The sequence below is a fragment of the Lepus europaeus genome, chromosome 3, assembly GCF_033115175.1.
Source record: "Lepus europaeus isolate LE1 chromosome 3, mLepTim1.pri, whole genome shotgun sequence".
NCBI classification, from domain to species: Eukaryota; Metazoa; Chordata; class Mammalia; order Lagomorpha; family Leporidae; genus Lepus; species Lepus europaeus.
Window position 1 is genome coordinate 144,895,649 of NC_084829.1, and position 18,355 is coordinate 144,914,003.

General features: G+C 44.4%; 1 protein-coding gene and 1 long non-coding RNA gene across 7 annotated transcripts in view; one reads left to right on the forward strand and one right to left on the reverse strand.

Annotated features, from left to right (window-relative positions):
• The window catches only part of LOC133757144 (uncharacterized), a 91,663-nt gene extending 80,918 nt beyond the window's left edge, over positions 1 to 10,745 (reverse strand). The window contains exon 1 of the long non-coding RNA XR_009865570.1: positions 10,329 to 10,745. This is a non-coding gene — a long non-coding RNA (uncharacterized LOC133757144). The remainder of the gene's footprint in view (positions 1 to 10,328) is intronic.
• A 253-nt stretch (positions 10,746 to 10,998) lies between these two features.
• Positions 10,999 to 18,355, forward strand: part of STX11 (syntaxin 11) — a 58,420-nt gene continuing 51,063 nt past the window's right edge. For 3 of the 6 annotated variants that reach the window (XM_062186874.1, XM_062186868.1, XM_062186871.1), the window contains exon 1: positions 11,013 to 11,106. The gene's annotated coding sequence lies outside the window, so the exon portion shown is untranslated. Of the gene's footprint in view, positions 11,151 to 18,355 lie in introns of all 6 variants that reach the window. The other 3 variants (XM_062186869.1, XM_062186870.1, XM_062186872.1) reach the window with 3 other exon arrangements.

Consider the following 18,355-nt stretch of genomic DNA (forward strand, 5'->3'; position numbering starts at 1 on the left):
ACATTTTGACATTTCTGAAGTCAGGATGCATCTGTGGACTGCTGACATAGTACAGCTGCTGTCCATCTAGATTGAAGTTTAGTATTTTCAGAGGTCATGCCTTTGCTTCAGCCAGTTACCTGCAGGCATAATCAACCCAAGTCCATCATAAGTTAAATTACCTGCTCAGGGCATTTGTCCCACACGAATAATGTGAATTCAAACTTCAAATTTCCATGACTGCTAACATTATGCAAATTCTCAGAGTATATTGTTTCCCTCTCTTCATCTAGTGTTAATATTGAGGCAAAGGTAGGCTGTGGACTAGAACAAGATAGTGGGCTGGCAATGAGGAGCTGTCAGGGATAAAAATAGATGTGATCAGAGTAGATTTTTAAAAGTAATTTCTGGGGCTGGAGTTTGGCCTAGCAATTAAGATGCTGCTGGGGACTCTTGTGTCCCGTATAGGAGGGTCTGGGTTCCATATCCAGCTCTGGCTCCTTATTCCAGCTTTTTGCCAGTGCAGAGCCTGGAATGCAGCAAGTGCTGGCTCAAGTAATTGAGTTCCTACCACCCACGTGGGAGTCTTGGATTGAGTTCTGGCTCCTAGTTCCTGGCTCTGGCTTGGCCATTTTGGGCATTTGGGGAGTGAATCAAAGGATGGGAGCTGTCTTTGACTTTGTGTCTCTAAAATTAGTAAAAGAAAAAAAAGAGAAAGGATCATATGTATATATAACAAATGGAATACAAAATAGTCAAATGCACTTTTCCACTTTTAGAATAACCTTTGGTGTTTTGTTTAATCAAGGCAACACTATATTAATGCTTTTTATTTTAATGTTATTAATTTTGTACTTCTAGTACGCATATTGACTTGAATTTTATAGTTATTTAAAGGATCATATTTAAGTAACCTTATATTTATATTATATTCAGGTAACATTAAAGTAAAAATAATTTGTCAACACTGGGTGCCAGTATTTCTTTTTCATTGAAAGGGACTCACTCATTCATTAAGCTGGTGAGATGCTGTACCAGGTCCATGGAAGAAATAAGGTGTAAATGAATTATGTCCAGCATGCACATTTGCATTGTAATCAGTTATGAACTGCAATTCACACAGAGCCATTTGTTTTGTAAATGTGTTTTGTGATGAGAGATGCAGAGTCTGACAAAAGTTCCTGTTTCATAACTCACCTTTGTCCATAACCAACTTGTAAAAAATTGGGTTTAAAGAAATCTGCTGGAGCAGCTTGCTTTCAACACCCAGCACTGGTGACACAAGGCCATGCAGCCCCTGCCAAAGATTGTCCCTCACACCTGGGACACCCAGCTAAGGTAAGGAGCTGTGGGCTGCGCCAGACGTCTATCAGCCTCCGGCCAGGTCATCTCCAGGGCAAGCATCCTCCAGGAAAGACTTTGTCCTCTGAAACTTTGAGTCCACTGCTTGGATTTCAATCTCTTACCATGATTTCCCTTTCAGTCACCCCATCATTTGAAAAATGTTTGCTTTTGTGGATGCTAATCTTGAACTTTTAAATTTTCTTTAGGTTTATGGAAAGAGGCTAGCTGACTGTGGTCCATGACCTCTCAGAAATTATGAATCATCAATGAAGAAGCAATCGGCCCAGCTGAAGAGTGTGTGAAAGGAGAAAAAAAAAGGCAAATAAAGACATGGAGCTGCAGCAAGGGGATGAGATGGATGCAGGAGAGGAAGAAGAGGAGAAAACCAGGTCTCAGTCCCCAAGTAAGGATCTCTGGTTATACACACGTAAACATTCTAAATAGATGCACACACTCATCCATTGAGCCAAACATGGATGTAAAAATGTTCAGCCTATTTGTGAAAATCACACTTATTGGAAACTAATAATCATTCAAGTTCAAAACTGACCTTTAAAAGCTGTAGCAACCACTCCCTGTAAAAGTCCTGGCAGCTTTGTTGGATTCCGTTGTTCCCCTGCTACTTCATTGTCATGAGTTCCTCAGAAGAGGACAATGTTGTAAAAAAGGAGTTTACCAGAAATGAATATTGAGTAACAGTCTCATCTTAAAAATACTTTTGCAACCTGTTATGCAAAATAGAAGTTGCAGAAAGATCAGTTTCCATCAAGGACTATTAAGCAGCTTAAGTATGCTACAACTAAGCTATCTCTAGACTGGATTTTTTAAAAAATCCTTTCTCTTTCACACAGAAGTTTTGTTCTACTTGTATGCATAGAGCAGCCAGTCCAGGTTAAACTTCAGGCCTCTTAATAAGAATGCAAATATATTAAAATATTTGCTTAATTGAAATTGGGTTAAAATAAAAATAACTGTCATTTCAGGAATTGTAGGCAGAGGTGAAACTTAACTAATACCAAAATAATAGTTTCCACCCCTGATCTTCTACCAGTCCCTTGTATTCTACGTGGAAAAATCAATGAGCTTACTAAACCACAAGAAATTTTTTTCTATGAGAACTATCTGTTGCATTTTTTTTAAATTAATTTTTCTAAGCTTACCATTGTTTTGGGCTGTAAATAGCAGGGTGAAAGATACCATTTGCTTTGGAAAGTTCTTATGTTTTTGTTGTTCTGTGTTCTTTGATGCTGTTCTTGATTTTTTCTTAGTGATTAAGAGCACAGCTTTGTGTCCTCCACTAGCATCTGAATCTGGAGTCTTTTACCTGCAGATGCTTGGGCTGTGGACAGGAGACTTCAAGGTTCAGTTTACTCCTCTGTCAAATGGGGTTGAGTGGGCATACCTTATAAATTTGTGATGAGAATGAAATGAGATAATACATAAAAATATTAATGTTGTGCTGGGTATATTGTCACTAAACAGCAAATATTGGTTATCTTTAATATTGATCTTAGCATCATGAAGTTTATACTTTTTAATAATCTGGCATTTGCTAATAATTGTATATTTAAACCTTATACTTCAAGGGTCAGCACTGTGTTCTTTGGTAAAGCTATATACATTGAGTAATGATGGCTTGTTTGCAGAACTGAAGATTTTGGATATTTCGCCTCATATCTAGAAGCAACTTCAGCTTATTAGATACTTAAGTATTTAAACTTTAATAAGTAACCTCTTTATCTTACAAGTTTTCAGTTATGTGTTTCCATATATTTAATTTTATGTAGAGAAGCCCTATGCAAAAAGATTTGCTGAGAATATTTTTCTAGTCTGAGAGCAATAGAGAAAAATGTATATGACATACAATGTGGTTTCTTCATAAAGCTAACCAACGTATTGAAATAAGGATAGGATGACACTGTCAGAGAGCATTCTCATAAGGACTGTGGCTATGAAACTTTCAGAGCTGGAACTGGAGACTATTATCTAGCTACTAATTAAGGATGCTGTATCAGCTAGGATCCCAAAGGGAAATGGATGGTGTATACAGATTAGGATTATTAAAGCAGGGTTTATAAATACAGGGACTGTGAGGAAGGTATAGGCGGCAGGGAAGGAACTATAACAGAAAACTAGGCTGTAAGAGTCTCTGATGGGGAGAGGTCCTGGGAGGAGAGAGACTCCTGTAGTTGGGACCAACTTAGAGAAAACTTGACCTTCTGTTGAGGGACACAGACAGTCCTTCTGTGTGGAATAAAGTCCTCGACCTTATCTCTTGCCTCTGCTCTCCTCCCAGAGTTCCTTGTTGGACAAACTAAAGGGAAGCCATGGAGCACAGGTGCCTGTGAAAATAATTCATGCAGATCAGCCTCTCAGGGAGGGAATGGGAGAGAGGAGTAAGGTAGATCTGGAGAGGCAAGCAGAAGACATCAGATCACGTGCTGACATCATAAGAAACTAGAATTTGCTTTTCCTCATGATCCTATTCACTGCTGGCACTTGTCTGTAAAGGTTTTAGCTTTATAAGCATAGACTAGACCAGAACCTTATGGTACTTAAGGAGTAAGCTATTTTTTGAAAAACAAGAGAAAGAACATAGCTTAAAGTCTATGTCCAGCAAAATAGCAAACAAACAAACATTTGCAGTATGAGAGGTAGCAGATTTTCATAAGGCTTGTTATGTCTGTAAACTGTTACCTGAGGGCTTGTGCTTGCTTTGGTCATTCATTCACCTTTCAGTGAATGTTCACTGAGAGTCTCCACTGTGCTAGATATTATACTCAACGTTGGGTACAAAGTTGTAACTGAAACAGACATACTCCCAGCCCCTTTGAAACTAGCAGGTGAATGAGATGATGGAGAGTGAACAACAGCACCATATGAGCACTATGTGCCCAAATGACTATTTAAACTTGAAAACTGGAGAGCTGGCAGAGCATCCACCTATGTACTAAATAATACAAATGTGTTTTTAAAAGATTTATTTATTTGAAAGGCAGAGTGACACACAGAGAGAGGAGAGTCCGAGAAAGAGAGATCTTCCATCTGCTAGTCCATTCTCCTAAATGGCCACAACACCGGGACTGGGCTAGGTCAAAGTCAGAAGCTAAGAAATACATTTGGATCTCCCACATGGGTGGCAGGGACCTAACTACTTGGGTCACCTTCTGCTGCCTTCCCAGATACATAAGCAGGGAGCTGGATCAGAAGAGCAGCTAGGACTTGAACTAATGGTCTCATATGAGATGCCAGCTTTGCAAAGCTTAACCTGCTGTGCCAAAACACAGACCCAAAACCTTTTAAGCAGCATTATTCCCTCCTTCCTAAATGGTGGATATTTAACTTAATTTTAAGCAGGCAAGTTTTAGAAAAACCCAAATACGACTATTGAGACCAGACATAGGCAGCTAACTGGTACTTAGAAAGCACTGTCCAATATGGTAGCCACTTGTTTTGGTGGTTATTAAGCAGTAGAAATGTTGCTAACAAGATAGAGGAACTGAATTCTAAATTTTGTTTAACTAGATTTAATTAGCCACATGTGGCTATAGTAGAGTACAATGCAGACCTAGAACAAGATGTGCTAGTTGGGGCTTGCTGAACAAAAGTCACTTCATTTAATCTCATATCCCTTTTGAACAGGGTTAATGACAGGTGCTAATTTTTTTTTAAAGTCTTATTTTTATTTATTTGAAAGACAGAGTTACAGAGAGAGGTAGAGACGGGGGAGTGGGTTCCATCTGCTGGTTCACTCCTCAAATGACTGCAATGGCCAGAGTTGCACTGATCTGAAGCCAGGAGCTTCTTTCAGGTTTCCCATGTGGGTACAGGGGTCCAAGCACTTGGGCTATCTTTCACTGCTTTCCCAGACCACAGCAGAGAGCTGGATCTGAAGAGGAGCAGCCAGGACTAGAACCTGTGCCCATATGGGATGCCGGCGCTTCAGGCCGGGGCTTAACCCACCGCACCACAGTATTGGCCCTGACAGATACTCATTTACACATAGGGCATTATGTGCTCTAACAGACACCAAATAGAATGAAATCAAAAATAGGATATTGAAAACAACGACTATTGAGAAAGAGGTGGAGAAATTTGAACCCTTGTGCATTGCTGGTATGAATATGAAATAGTGCAGCTGCTGTGGGAAATGGTATGATGACTCAACCAAAAACTAAACATAGGATTACCTGGTGACCCAGAAATTCCACTACTGAGTATATACTCAAAAGAAATGAAAGAGCTCAGAGACATTTGTACACCCATGTTCATAGCAGCATTATTTGCAATAGTCAAAGGATGGAAACATCTCAAGTGTCCATTGGCAGATGAATGAATAAACAAAATCTGACATATACATGCAATGAAACATTATTCAATATTATTATATATCACTTACATAATAACTTATGTATAATTATGTCACAAATATATATTCAATATTCAACATATCAATATTATATTTTTATTTAAATGGAAGGAAATTCTAACATCTGCTCTAATGTAAATGAACATTAAGCCAGTCACAAAAGGAAAAACATCATATGATTCCACTTACATGAGGTATTTAGAGTCGTCAAATTCATTGGGACAAAAAGCAGAATAGTGGTCACCAAGGACCACGGGTAGAAAATAGGGAGTTTCTATTTACTGAGTGCAGAGTTTCAGTTGGGGAAGACAACAAGTTCTAGTGATGACTGGTAGTGACAGTGATATGATAATGTGAATGTACTTAATGCAACTGGACTTTACATATTAAAATGGCTACAATGGCAAAATGTATGCTGCATGTGTTTCATCACAATAATACAGAAGGATAGGTTAAACACATTCTCTGTCCTACAGGAGTCCTCAAACTAGCTTGAAAAGAGAAATGGTAGCTGGAGATTACACATGGTGTGGGGATCTAGAGACATTATGTGACTGAGCGCTGTGGCCGAGCTGCACCTCAGGCTAGCAGCTGGGCTACATGGTCTTGCGATCTGAGAATCAGTGGGTTTATGAGCCCTGCAAATTAGGAATGGTAGCAAGATATGATATGAGAGCTGCTGCTGACAAGTCTTCACTTGGCAGCCACACCGCTCTCTCCAGGTGCTCACTCTGCTTTATCTGAGTTTCACCCTCAGTTCTCAACTCTCCAAAAAAAATTTAATTAATTAATTAAAAAAAAAAAATCCAGACCGGAATCTCTAGAAAAATGTACAAAACAAGAAGACAGCCTGGAGGTTCAGTGGTGGGGGTATAGGTGGGCCAACCAACTGCAGAGAAAAATTCAGATTGGCGAAACTCTAAACTTTATCACTATCACTATCTGCATCCCATCATAATCCCAGTCTCAAACAGCCTACTCTCTGGCAGCCATCTTGTATTTTTCCAAACAAAGCTCTCTGACTCCCAAGCGTCATGATTTCTTGAGCCCCTGAAACTTCAAATGCATGGACCCCCTAACACCCTCTCCCTTTGCCTCCATCTTGGCATTCATGTGCTCTTTTCTCCTGTCCATCACAAACTTCCGTTGTAGCTGGGCCTCTGCCTAATTGTATTTGCACCCAAGTAAGAAAATGAGGCTGATGAGAACATTCAGCTCTAAGGACTGCCTTTTCTATTCACATTCCCTTACTCCCTTACCTGGTTTAACCTTGACTTTCTTTCCGAGCACTGGATCCCATGCCCTCTCATACATTCAAGAACTTTATTCCAGCAGGTACCCCTTTTCTCCCCTACATCATCAGTTTCTCCTTCCCATTTGGTTCATGTGCAAGAGCATAAAAATGTGTATCTTCTAACTAAAATAGTAAACCTCTTTTTTAATCATATGGTCCCTTCCCATTACTATTCCATTTCATTGTCTCCATTTACTCTTTGCCTTCTCCCTGGACCCATTGCAAACAGGTTTTGGTCACTCCACCACTAAAAACCCCCTCGTGAAGTTCAGCACTGACCTCTGTGTGGCCTAGCCCATCTCTCAGTTTTTAGTGCCAATTTTACCCACTTTTGCAACATTTGATAGATTACTCTTTTTTTTGGAAATTTATTTCACTTGGCCTTGGATACCATTCTCTCACGCTGGATTTCCTGCCTCACTTATCGTATGTTCTCATTGTCCTTAATTCTTTATTTTTCTGACTTCTGAACTTTGGAGTGCCCCAGGACTCAGATTTCTCAATTTTTTTCTGCCTACTGTCTACATGCTGATGACTTCCAAATTTAGATCATCATTCTCGACAACTTGAAAACTCCAAACATAAAGTGTCCAAAAAGAACTCTCAATCCCCAGCAATCTTATGCTCCAGGCAGTCTTCCCCATTGGCATAAGGAACCCATTTTCCGAGTAAAATCCTTGACCCTTCCTTACTCCTGATTCATGTCCTAAATCCAATTAATCAGCAAGTCCTACCAGTCTTTCTTTGTGAAAGTAACCCAAAATGTGGCTACCTCTCATCAGCTTCACTACTGTGGAATTGGGTTTCTCCAGAGAAACAAACCAACTGGAAGGAAACGTGATAGATAGATAGACAGACAGACAGATAATCTAATGCATATAGATGTGTTAAATGTATATAGATGTATCTAATGTATACAGATGTATCTGATGTATATCTGTCTATATCACATCATGTTCCTCTGCTTAAAATTCTTCTATGTCTTCCCATCTTAATCAAGTAAAATTTAAAGACTACCCTGACCACCAAAGACTTGCATGCTCTGTTTCTGACCCCAGCACCACCACCATCACTGTTCTCCATCTCCCTCTGTTCTGCCCACATTGACATTTCCCCAAGCCAAGCATGCTTTGCCTCCAGGGACCTTACAGCTGCACCTTCCTTGATCAGAAATGGTCTGAATCAAAATGTCCACTGTGGTGGAATGAGAAGGCCATGCCAAGGTGGTCGCTGGCAACAGAAACTGCCTGGCAACAGGCTGTGATTGGATGGTTTCGGAAACCACATGACAAGGGAACCTGACAGACAACAGGCTGTGATTGGACAGTTTCGGAAACCAGATGACAATGGAGCCTGCCTGGCAACAGGCTGTAATTGGATGGCTTCAGAAACTGCCTGGCAACAGGGTGTGATTGGTTAGGGCATAGACCACCCCTTGACCAGATTGGCTGCCTTGGCTATATAAGCTGCTGTAGCAACTGAAATAATTGAGTCTGCAGGCTGCTTGCCTTAGGCCTGCTTTCACCCAACTCCCAGGGTCTGTGTGGTGACTCCACCCCTCTTGCCCCCACCACGCTCCTCCTCTCAGAATCCACCTCAACAGTCCACATTTACTTTCCTTCCTCAGTGGTTTTGTTATCTTAGAAGTCTTTGTAATAAACCTGTTTTTCAAAACGACAGCACCTTTCATCCCTCTTATTTTGCTTTTTTAAAGAAATAAACTGTAATTTTTAAAGAACAGTTTTAGACTTACAGAGAAATTACAAAGATAGTGCAGAGAGATCCCATCAACTCTGTTCCCAGGCTCCCTTGTTGTTGTCTTACTTATTCCCTTTGACTACTGATTCTCATTAAAATGTACAGAGTGGCCATTAACACCAATGCCACATCCTGAATACCTCCCTGTTTTGAGATCTGCTCTACCAAACGAGCCCCTCTTTAAGTTCAGGCTCACACATACCCTCAGGACAAGGACACAATGCAATAAGGTTCTTTGCATTACAGTCACCACAACTAACGAACACTCCTAGATACTTTCCTACTAGCAAAAGCCATACTTTGTTCAGATTCCTTTCGTTTTCAGCTAATATCCTTGTTCTGTCTCAGGACTCCACATAGTATCACACTTTGTTTCTCGTTCATGTCTCCATAGGCTCCTGTAGGCAGCAGCCGTTTCTCAGCCTTAGCTTACGTTTGATGATCCTGCTTTGAGTATTGCTCAGGTATTCTGTGGGAGGCCTGGCTATTTCAATTGGTGGATAGTTTTCTCAAGAAACTGTGATGATGGGTTTTGGGGAGGAAGGCCCCAGAGGGAAGGTGCAATTTTCATGTCATCATATCATGGGTACAGAACACTAGTATGATTTAAGCTGGCTGATGTCGACCTTGAGCGCCACTGTGAAGCTACGCTCTTCTCCCTTGTCCTGGCTATACTTTTTTGGTTTTGTTTTTGTCTTTTTAAGAGGAAATCACTAAGCACAGTTCACACTAACAGAGTGGAGAGTTGGTGCTTCTCTTCTGTGACGATGGACCACCTACATAAACTGTTTGCAGTTCTATTTGGAGGCTTTGTCTCTTCTCTTGCACTTATTTGTGGGATCATTCATGTATACTAATGTGGACTCATGGATATATTTATCTTGGGCTATACTCCAATACTACAGTCACACCTGTGTAAGGACCACTGGGCTAAGGACAGACCCCATATACCATAGTCACTATACAACACAGACCGGCTGAGCAGGAGACTGCTACGTAGGTTTGTGTAAGTACCCTTTGATGTTTGCACAAGCAGCACATCAACTAATAAGGCAGTTCTCAGAAATGTGCCATCTTTAAATGATGTTTATTTTCTTGCTCAAACCATTCAAGCTTTGGCCTTTGGGAAATGCATTTGGTTGCTTCCCATTTTTTTTACATTCTCCCATCGTTGTGGGATTTTGGTTCATTTCTTTGTTTCTTTCTTTATTTAAAATATTTATTTGAGAGGGGGAGAGAAAGAGAGAGAGAGAGAGAGAGAGAGAGAGAGAGAGAGCGAGCGCTAGATTCTCTGGTTCACTCCCCATACGGCTGCACTAGCCAGAGTTGGGCCGGTCTGAAGCCATAAGCCCAGAGCTTCACCTGGGTCTCCCACACAGGTGCAGGAACTCAAGGACTCGTGCCATCTTCAGCTGCTTTCCCAGGTGCCTTAGCAGGGAGCTCGACAGGAAGTGGAGCAGCTGGAGCCCCGATCAGTATCCATATGGGCTGCGGGTGCTGCAGGCGGCTAACCTGCTGTGCCACAACGCTGGCCCTTATTTATTTATTGTGTGTGTATGAGTGTTTAATGAACACTTTTCTTACCTTTAGGCCTCAGCCTCGGTCTTCAAGGTACTTCTCACCGCCTTCCACAATACACACGCACAGTATCTGCTTACCTATTCCCACAAAGACGTCAGAGGCTTGGCAATATTTTGGCCATGGTAGTGTCCCCGACTCCTCAGTGAATGAATGAACTCAAGCTGGCGTTGGCACAGGTTTGAAGGGCGCTGGTCGGCGTGGGTTCTGGAAAGCCAGTGCCCAGCCATCGTGTGACCTGCCTCGTGGGTCTCAGCCATCCTCTGGCGGCCACACCCACGCTCAGAATTCGCTTCAAGCGTCCTCGCCACGGAAACGCACCCTGCTGCAAATGTCACCAGAGCCGCGGGGTTTCCCCGGGAAAGTCCGGCGCTTCCCGCAGGGGCCCAGAGGAAGGCGGGGGACAGAGATGGCTTCGGGTGGCCAATGACCCCGACCTCACGGGAGCGCCCGGCGGCGCACCGCAGGCGCGCGCGAGCCCCAGGTTCCGGGCAGCCCGGGGCGCACGGGCAGCGGGCGGGGCGGGAACCTGCGCGCGGGCAGCTGGTGGACGCGGCGCCTCCGCGCTGTCGTCCCGGGGCGGGGCCTCGATCCCAGCCGTGGGCTCTTGCGAAGTGTCGGGGGCCGAGCCGGCGGCGCCCAGATGCGGCCTCGGCGGCGCGGAGCTCGGGAGGCGGCGGCTGAGCCCAGCCTCGGGCGCGGGAGGCGGCGGGAGCCGAGCCGCGGGGAGGCGCGCAACAGGTTTTCTCTGCGTCCCGGCGCCCAGCGCGGAGCCGGCGCTCGGGTAAGAGAGTGCCTTCTTAGCTCGCACGGTCGCCCCGGGTCCAGGTTCGTTCCTTCCTGCTTGGGTCTCCTTGTCTGTCCCGAACGCGGGGAACTGGGGATGTGGGCCCAAGGAGGGCGGGAGAGGACGCTCGCTTGCCCGGCGACAGGATGCTGGGCCCAGGTTTTCGGGTCTGGCCCTGGTCCACCCCTCGCTTCCTGGCCCTTAGGGACGCCACACTGGGTTTCTCGCATGGAGCGCAATGGCTTGTTGGTTCTTATTTATTTCGTTTTTCCAAGGCGAGGGACTGAGAATTTAGTGGGCATTATCTCAGAGACACCTGTTGTCTGCCTTCTTCAAGGATCCACCCACCCCACTTTTGTGAATGTGGGGACATTACTTCGGCCTGATAAAACGGCGCACTTCCTAGTGGGGTGCACTTTCTCAAAAACAGAATGAGGACCTCTTGACTTGAACTTGACAGCGTGACTCAGGAGCCAAGAAATGCGGACCAAATGATCGCGCTGAGGCGGTTCCTGGCAAGCGCTCGCGACTTTCTCACAGCACGCAGGCAGAGGCTGCCCCGGAGTGAATTCACTGGCTGGCGGCGCCCAGAGGACCCTCACCAGGAGCCGCGCTGCGCAGGCCCGTGCAGAAGCCGTTTCTCAGCTAAGGGAGGAGTTGTTATTTCCACACGGGTCTCCAAAAATGAGTCACAGGGCTGCTCTGTTAATTGTGAGACTTCCTTAACTAACTTTTGAAACGTGAGGTTTGCTCCGTCTGTCTTTAACCATACAGATGTGAAATGTATGCGCAGCCAAACTGGGGCAGGCGGTGTCCCAAGTGACAATTCCAGTTTTCAGTTTCCTAGAGCTCCGGTCGGTCGGGGCCACACATCAGCCAGGGTCATTTGGGCTGCTCTAAGATAGCCATGGAGATCGCGTGCTTTACCGTAGACGCCCAAGAAAAGGATTTTTTTATTTTTTAATTTCAGAGGACGAGGGAGGGAGGGGGGAGAAAGAGAGGGGAGAGAGAGAGAAAGAGAGCCGGAGAGAGCGCTTCCATCTGCTGGTTCACTCCCCAGGCGCCCACAATGGTCGGGGCTGGGTCAAAGCCAGAGGAACTCAATCCAGGACTCCCACGGCGGTGGCAGGAACACAGTTACTTGAATCTGCCTGCTACCAGCTGCTTTGGCAGAAACGAGGGCTCAGGAGCAGGAGCTGGGAACCCAGGCACTGGAATGTGGTACACAGGTGTCTTAATCTTCTAGGCTAAATGCCCACTGCCACAAGACAACGAATTTCATTATTCAGTAACTGTTTTTCTAGTTTCACTTTATGGCACAAATGCTCGTTTAACAACATGTCATTTAACAAAATGATTATAAATCCCTTTCTGAGATAAAAGTATTTCAGACAGTTGGGCTTTACTGAAGTAGTGCTAAAACCACACACAAAATGTGATGCCAGTTGGAGCTGAGAAATACAAAGGTTAAGCTGACAGGTCCCACTGCAACTGAGTAGCAGATGTAGGAAGTGGCTGTGCACTGACCCAGCACACAGGAGAGAAGAGAAACAGCCAGCCCCGAGCAAAGAGTTACCAAGCCCCTTCTCTGTGCTAGCTCCTCCCTGAGCTCTGGTTATACAGCCGTGGAAGGACAGGATCCTTAGAGATGCATGGAAGGCCAACAAATACACTGGAAAATCCAATATAATGAGATGAGCACCATGATCTATCTACGCCCAGCATAGTTTCTGTCCCAACATGAGTGTTATTTCCTCAGATCTGTGATTTGGAATAGACTGGGTCATTGCTGGGGGAACAAAGAGGGTTTTAAGTTTAGCCATCTAATTGTAGAGAGCTTATTCTTCATTTAATAAAAGATTTAATATATATTAATTAGAGAGGCATGATTTTAAGTTGTTTGAATTAACCACATTTCCTATTATTATTAAGATTTTATTTAAGCCAGCACCGTGGCTCACTAGGCTAATCCTCCGCCTTACGGTGCCGGCACACCGGGTTCTAGTGCCAGTTGGGGCGCCGGATTCTGTCCGGTTGCCCCTCTTCCAGGCCAGCTCTCTGCTGTGGCCCGGAAGTACAGTGGAGGATGGCCCAAGTGCTTGGGCCCTGCACCCCATGGGAGACCAGAATAAGCATCTGGCTCCTGGCTTCGGATCAGCGTGCTGCGCCGGCCATGGCAGCCATTGGAGGGTGAACCAACGGAAAAGAAAGACCTTTCTCTCTGTCTCTCTCTCTCACTGTCCACTCTGCCTGTCAAAAAAAAAATATATTTTATTTATTTATTTGAGAGGCAGAGTTACAGAGAGACAGAGAGAAAGGTCTTCCACCTGTTGGTTCACTTCATAAATGGCTGCAACAGCTGGAGCTGGGCTGATCCAAAGCCAAGAGCTAGGAGCTTCCTTCAGATCTGCCATATGGGCGTGGGGGCGCAAGCACTTGGGCCATCTTCCACTGCTTTCCCAGGCCTTAATCATAGAACTGGATCGGAAGAGGAGCAGCCAGAATGTGAACCGGCACCCACATGGGATGCCAGTGCTGCAGGTGAAGGCTTAGCCCACTATGTCACAGAACTGGCCTCCATATATCCTGTTAATTTAATAACCATGTAAAAATAAGCCCAGATTATTATCACCACTGGATGATCACAGGCACTTTTAGTTATATATCTTTTGAAAACAGAGTGAATAATTAATGAACTATAACTTCTTAACACTACATTGAAGCAAATTTCTGAGTAGTGGGTTGTTTTTTTTTTTTTTCCAGATTTATTTGAAAGAGTTATGGAGGGGAGGGGAATCCACATACACAGAGAGAGAGAGAGAGATCCCTCCTCTTGTTCACTCACCAAATGGCTGCAATGGCTGTGGCTGGATAGGACCAAAGCCAGGAGCCTGGAACATCATCCAGGTCTCCCACATGAGTACAAGGGAGATGGATTGGAGGTGGACCAGTCAGGACTCAAACCGGCACCCACATAGGATGCTGGCACTGCAGGCAGTGGTTTTACCTGCTGCACCAGTGCCAGCCCCTGAGTAGTGTCTTTATATAATAGTGCCCTCCACATACCCCAAATCTGTATTTTCTTTCTGTGGTCTCAGATACTTTGGGTCAGTGAAGGTCCAAAAGTGTTACATGGAAAATTCCAGAAATAATCAAAAATTTGAGAGATAACATTCACATAAGTTTTTATTACAGTATATTATTATAATTGGTCTATTTTACTGCTCACTATTGTTATCCTTGTATGGCACCTAATATATAAATCAACTGTTATAGGCACATCTATAGAGATGATCCCCATCTTAACAATGGTTCAACTTGGAATATTTTGACTTTGCCATGGGTCTTCCACACATGGGTCTTTCCTGTAGAAACCATACTTTGAATTTTGAATTTTGATCTTTCAGATCGTATGATCCTGTCTCTCCAGGCTGAGCAGCAGCCATCAGCCCAGCTCCCAGTCAGCCAGGGAAATGACTGAGTCAAAGGGAAATGACTGAGGCTCAGCAGCGTATGTGTTGCTAAGCCAGGATGTGGGGTAGGTTGGATATGTTAAAAACATTTTCCACCTAACAATATTTTTAACTTGCCATGAGTTTATCAGAATGTAACCCCCATTGTAAGCTGAGAAGCATCTGTATAGGAAACAAAACATAGCACATACAGGGTTCAACACTGTACTCAATTTCATGTATCCTCTATGGCTCTTGCAATGTATCCCCTTTGGCCAGGGGAGACTACCATAGGTCAAATCAGCCTTTCCTAACACATTATGGCTGTGTGAGTCAAACTGAGAAAATCCATCCTCACCATTCACTGTTGGGATTGAAATCTGCTGAGGTGCTTTGGCTTTGTTGCCAAAGCATATAAAATTTTCCCCAACCCTGTAAGAGACACAACTAGTAAAAGAACCTGTGCTAAATTTGAGACAACTTTATGTTAATTTCAATAGTTATTTCTCCCTGGAGAGCCTGAAAGTTACTTTTCCTATGAGAAAGAAAGGAATAAATGTGTTATTATCGCTGACATTCCTGAACTAGGCACAGGCTTGACTTTTGAGAAGTGGTAGGAAGTATTTATTGATTCAATAATAAACCTTAATGTATGAGGAGGAATTGTCAGGCAGATGGAGGGGATGGCACCCCAGTGGAAAGAACTGAGGGGTGAAATAAGGTCAGTTTGGGCACAGGGAGAGGGTTGGGAGTGGGCTGGAGGATGAAGCTGGGGAGACAGATAGGGCTAGATCACAAAGTCCCAATGTGCCAGCTAGGAGCTGGGATTTTTTCCTATAGAGGCCTCTGAGTGAATGATAATATCAGATATGTATTTTTAAAACAAAGAATAGATGAGGGTGACGTTGGCTTAGGGAGACAAAGTGGAGATTATTGTGATATTTCAGACACAAATGCAGGCAATGACAATGAGAAGTGGAGAAGAGGGAAGAAGCAGACAGATGTTTAATAGGAGGAAACCAGATTTAGAAAGGAGGCATTTGGGGCCGGTGCTGTGATGTAGCGGGTAAAGCCACCACCTGCAGTGCCGGCATCCCATATGGGCGGTGGTTCAAGCCTTGGATGCCCCACTTCAGATACAGCTCTCTGCTATGGACTGGGAAGGCAATAGAAGATGGCCCAAGTCCTTGGGCCCCTGCACCCACCTGGGAGACCTGGAAGAAGCTCCTGGCTCCTGAGTTTGGATCGGCACAGCTCCAGCTATTGAGGCCAATTGGGGAGTAAACCACCAGATGGAAGACCTCTCTTTTGCTGTCTCTCCTTCTCTCTGTGTGTAACTCTTTCAAATAAATAAATAAATCTTTAAAAAGGGGGGACAATTTAAGATGACACATTTCTCATCAATGACTAGGAAAGAAATACCCTACTAAGAGGATGGAAGACTGTGTTTGGGCTAAAGGGTGATGAGGAGCTGAAATGGTATGTGGCACAGTGCTCATTAAAACTTTTCAAATGAATAATAGTGGTAGCTTAAATTCATTGAGTGTTTATTATGTACTGGCACAATCCGAGGCTCACTATGTGGATTAAGTTTTTTGCTCATTGTAATCCTATGATGTCCGTTCTCTAATTAGTCATCTTGACAGGTGAAGAAGATGTAGTGTTGGTAAGCACCTGGCTCCAGAGCTTGCATTCTGAACCACTCTGCTATGATACGCTGTCTCAAGGAAGGAAGGGAGGGAGGGAGGGAGGGAGGAAGGAAGGAAGGAAGGAAGGAAGGAAGGAAGGAGGGAGGGAGGGAGGGAGGGAGGAGAGGGAGGGGGGAAAGAAAGAAGGAAAGAAAGAATGGAGTCTTAAACATTGTGATAAACTCGATTTGGGGTCGCTTACTTGATCCTCATACAGGAATAGCCCCAACACATTAGATGGCCTCCCAGTGACCATACTGTGTGTGCTGCAGGGCACCCCTCACCCGACCTGTGCCCTAAGAAATATATGATCTAGGAATGAACCTGGAATAAGTCCCAATTTTCTCCTGGGAATTGGAGCACTTTACTGGAGACTCATGGTGTCTGAAGGTTCACAGAGCTTCAATATTTGGGTCCACAGAGCTGTCTTGGTTACCACCCCTCCGACGCACTGAGAGCTCTTTGTGTTTCTTAGACACATTCAGTGTCTGTAGAGAAATAGGCTGAGAGAGGCAGGCAGAGTGTGGGTAGGGTCACACGGTGGGAGAATGACACAGAGGCAGGCATCAAAACAACTGCAGGACTCACAAACATGGTCTGGTATTAATAGACTCAGAAGCAGTGGCCCACGACTAACTTACTCTGATAGATGCTTTTGGTCTGCCATTGAGGGTCCATTTTGTTCTGGTTTGACCCTGAAGCAGGTGCCTTATCTGCCTTTCCTGCCTCTAATGCCAGGGAACTTAGTAAGTGAAACTGACCGCACTCTAGCTGTTGTCCTCTTGATTTTAGTTTGGCAAGTATCTTGGGGTCAGAGCCTTCTCTCTATTTGGGGCATTCGGGTGAATTCCTTTGGTCCTGATATTATAGTTGTCCGTTACAGGAAAGTGACATGAAGTCCTTGGGACAATCCAACCCACAGGTGTATTCCTTGACTTCTTTTTTTTTTTTTTTTTTTTTTTTTTTGGACAGGCAGAGTGGATAGTGAGAGAGAGAGACAGAGACAGAGAAAGGTCTTCCTTTTTGCCGTTGGTTCACCCTCCAATGGCCGCTGCGGCCGGCGCATCTCGCTGATCCGAAGCCAGGAGCCAGGTGCTTCTCCTGGTCTCCCATGCGGGTGCAGGGCCCAAGGACTTGGGCCATCCTCCCCTGCCTTCCTGGGCCATAGCAGAGAGCTGGCCTGGAAGAGGGGCAACTGGGATAGAATCTGGCGCCCCAACTGGGACTAGAACCTGGTGTGCCGGCACCGCAAGGCGGAGGATTAGCCTGTTGAGCCACGGCACCGGCCAATTTTTTTTTCTAAGGATTTATTTTATTTATTTGAAAGGCAGAGTTACAGAGAGAGAGGGAGAGACAGAGACAGAGCCTCCATCCACTGGTTCATTCCCTAAAAGTCTGGAGCTGTTCCAGGCCAAAGCCAGGAACCAAAAGACTCTTCTGAATCTCCCATATGGGTGCAGGGACCCAAACACTATCTTCTGCTGCTTTTCCCAGGCCATTAGCAGGGAGCTGGATCAGAAGTGGAACAGCCAAGTTTCTAACCAGCACCCATATGAGATGCTGGTGTTGCAGGCCATGGCTTTACCCACTACACCACAACATAGGCCCCCGCCCCTTGATTTTTAATTCCTAAATGCCTATCTGTAATTCATTTGGTGTTCAGATTGCAAGAAAGGAAAGGGGTTTGGTTGATATTTTATGTGGGTTTGTCTTACCTCCTCAATTCTGTGGTTTCCGTGAGAGCAGAGAATCGCTAAGTTGGGAGCTCTCTTAGATCTTCTCTGAGGTCCAGACCTAACCATTCTGGGACGTTTGCTGATAATAAAAGCATCTGTCAGAGTAAGTTAGTTGTGGGCCACTCCTTCTGAGTCTATTAATACCAGACCTTATTTGTGAGTCTCATCCAGCTTCTTTGCAAGGGTCAATAATTTGATAATTTTCTACACAATTCATAGTTTTAGAAAAGGTAATTTCCAATTATCTCTTCCTAGAACTAATTAAATAAGCTTTAAAGCTTAATTTATGTTCTTTTTTCTCCCCTTTCAATGGATAATTTCCCATCATGCATACCCAACTCTTTTACTTATTTCCTTGTTCAAAGATGTT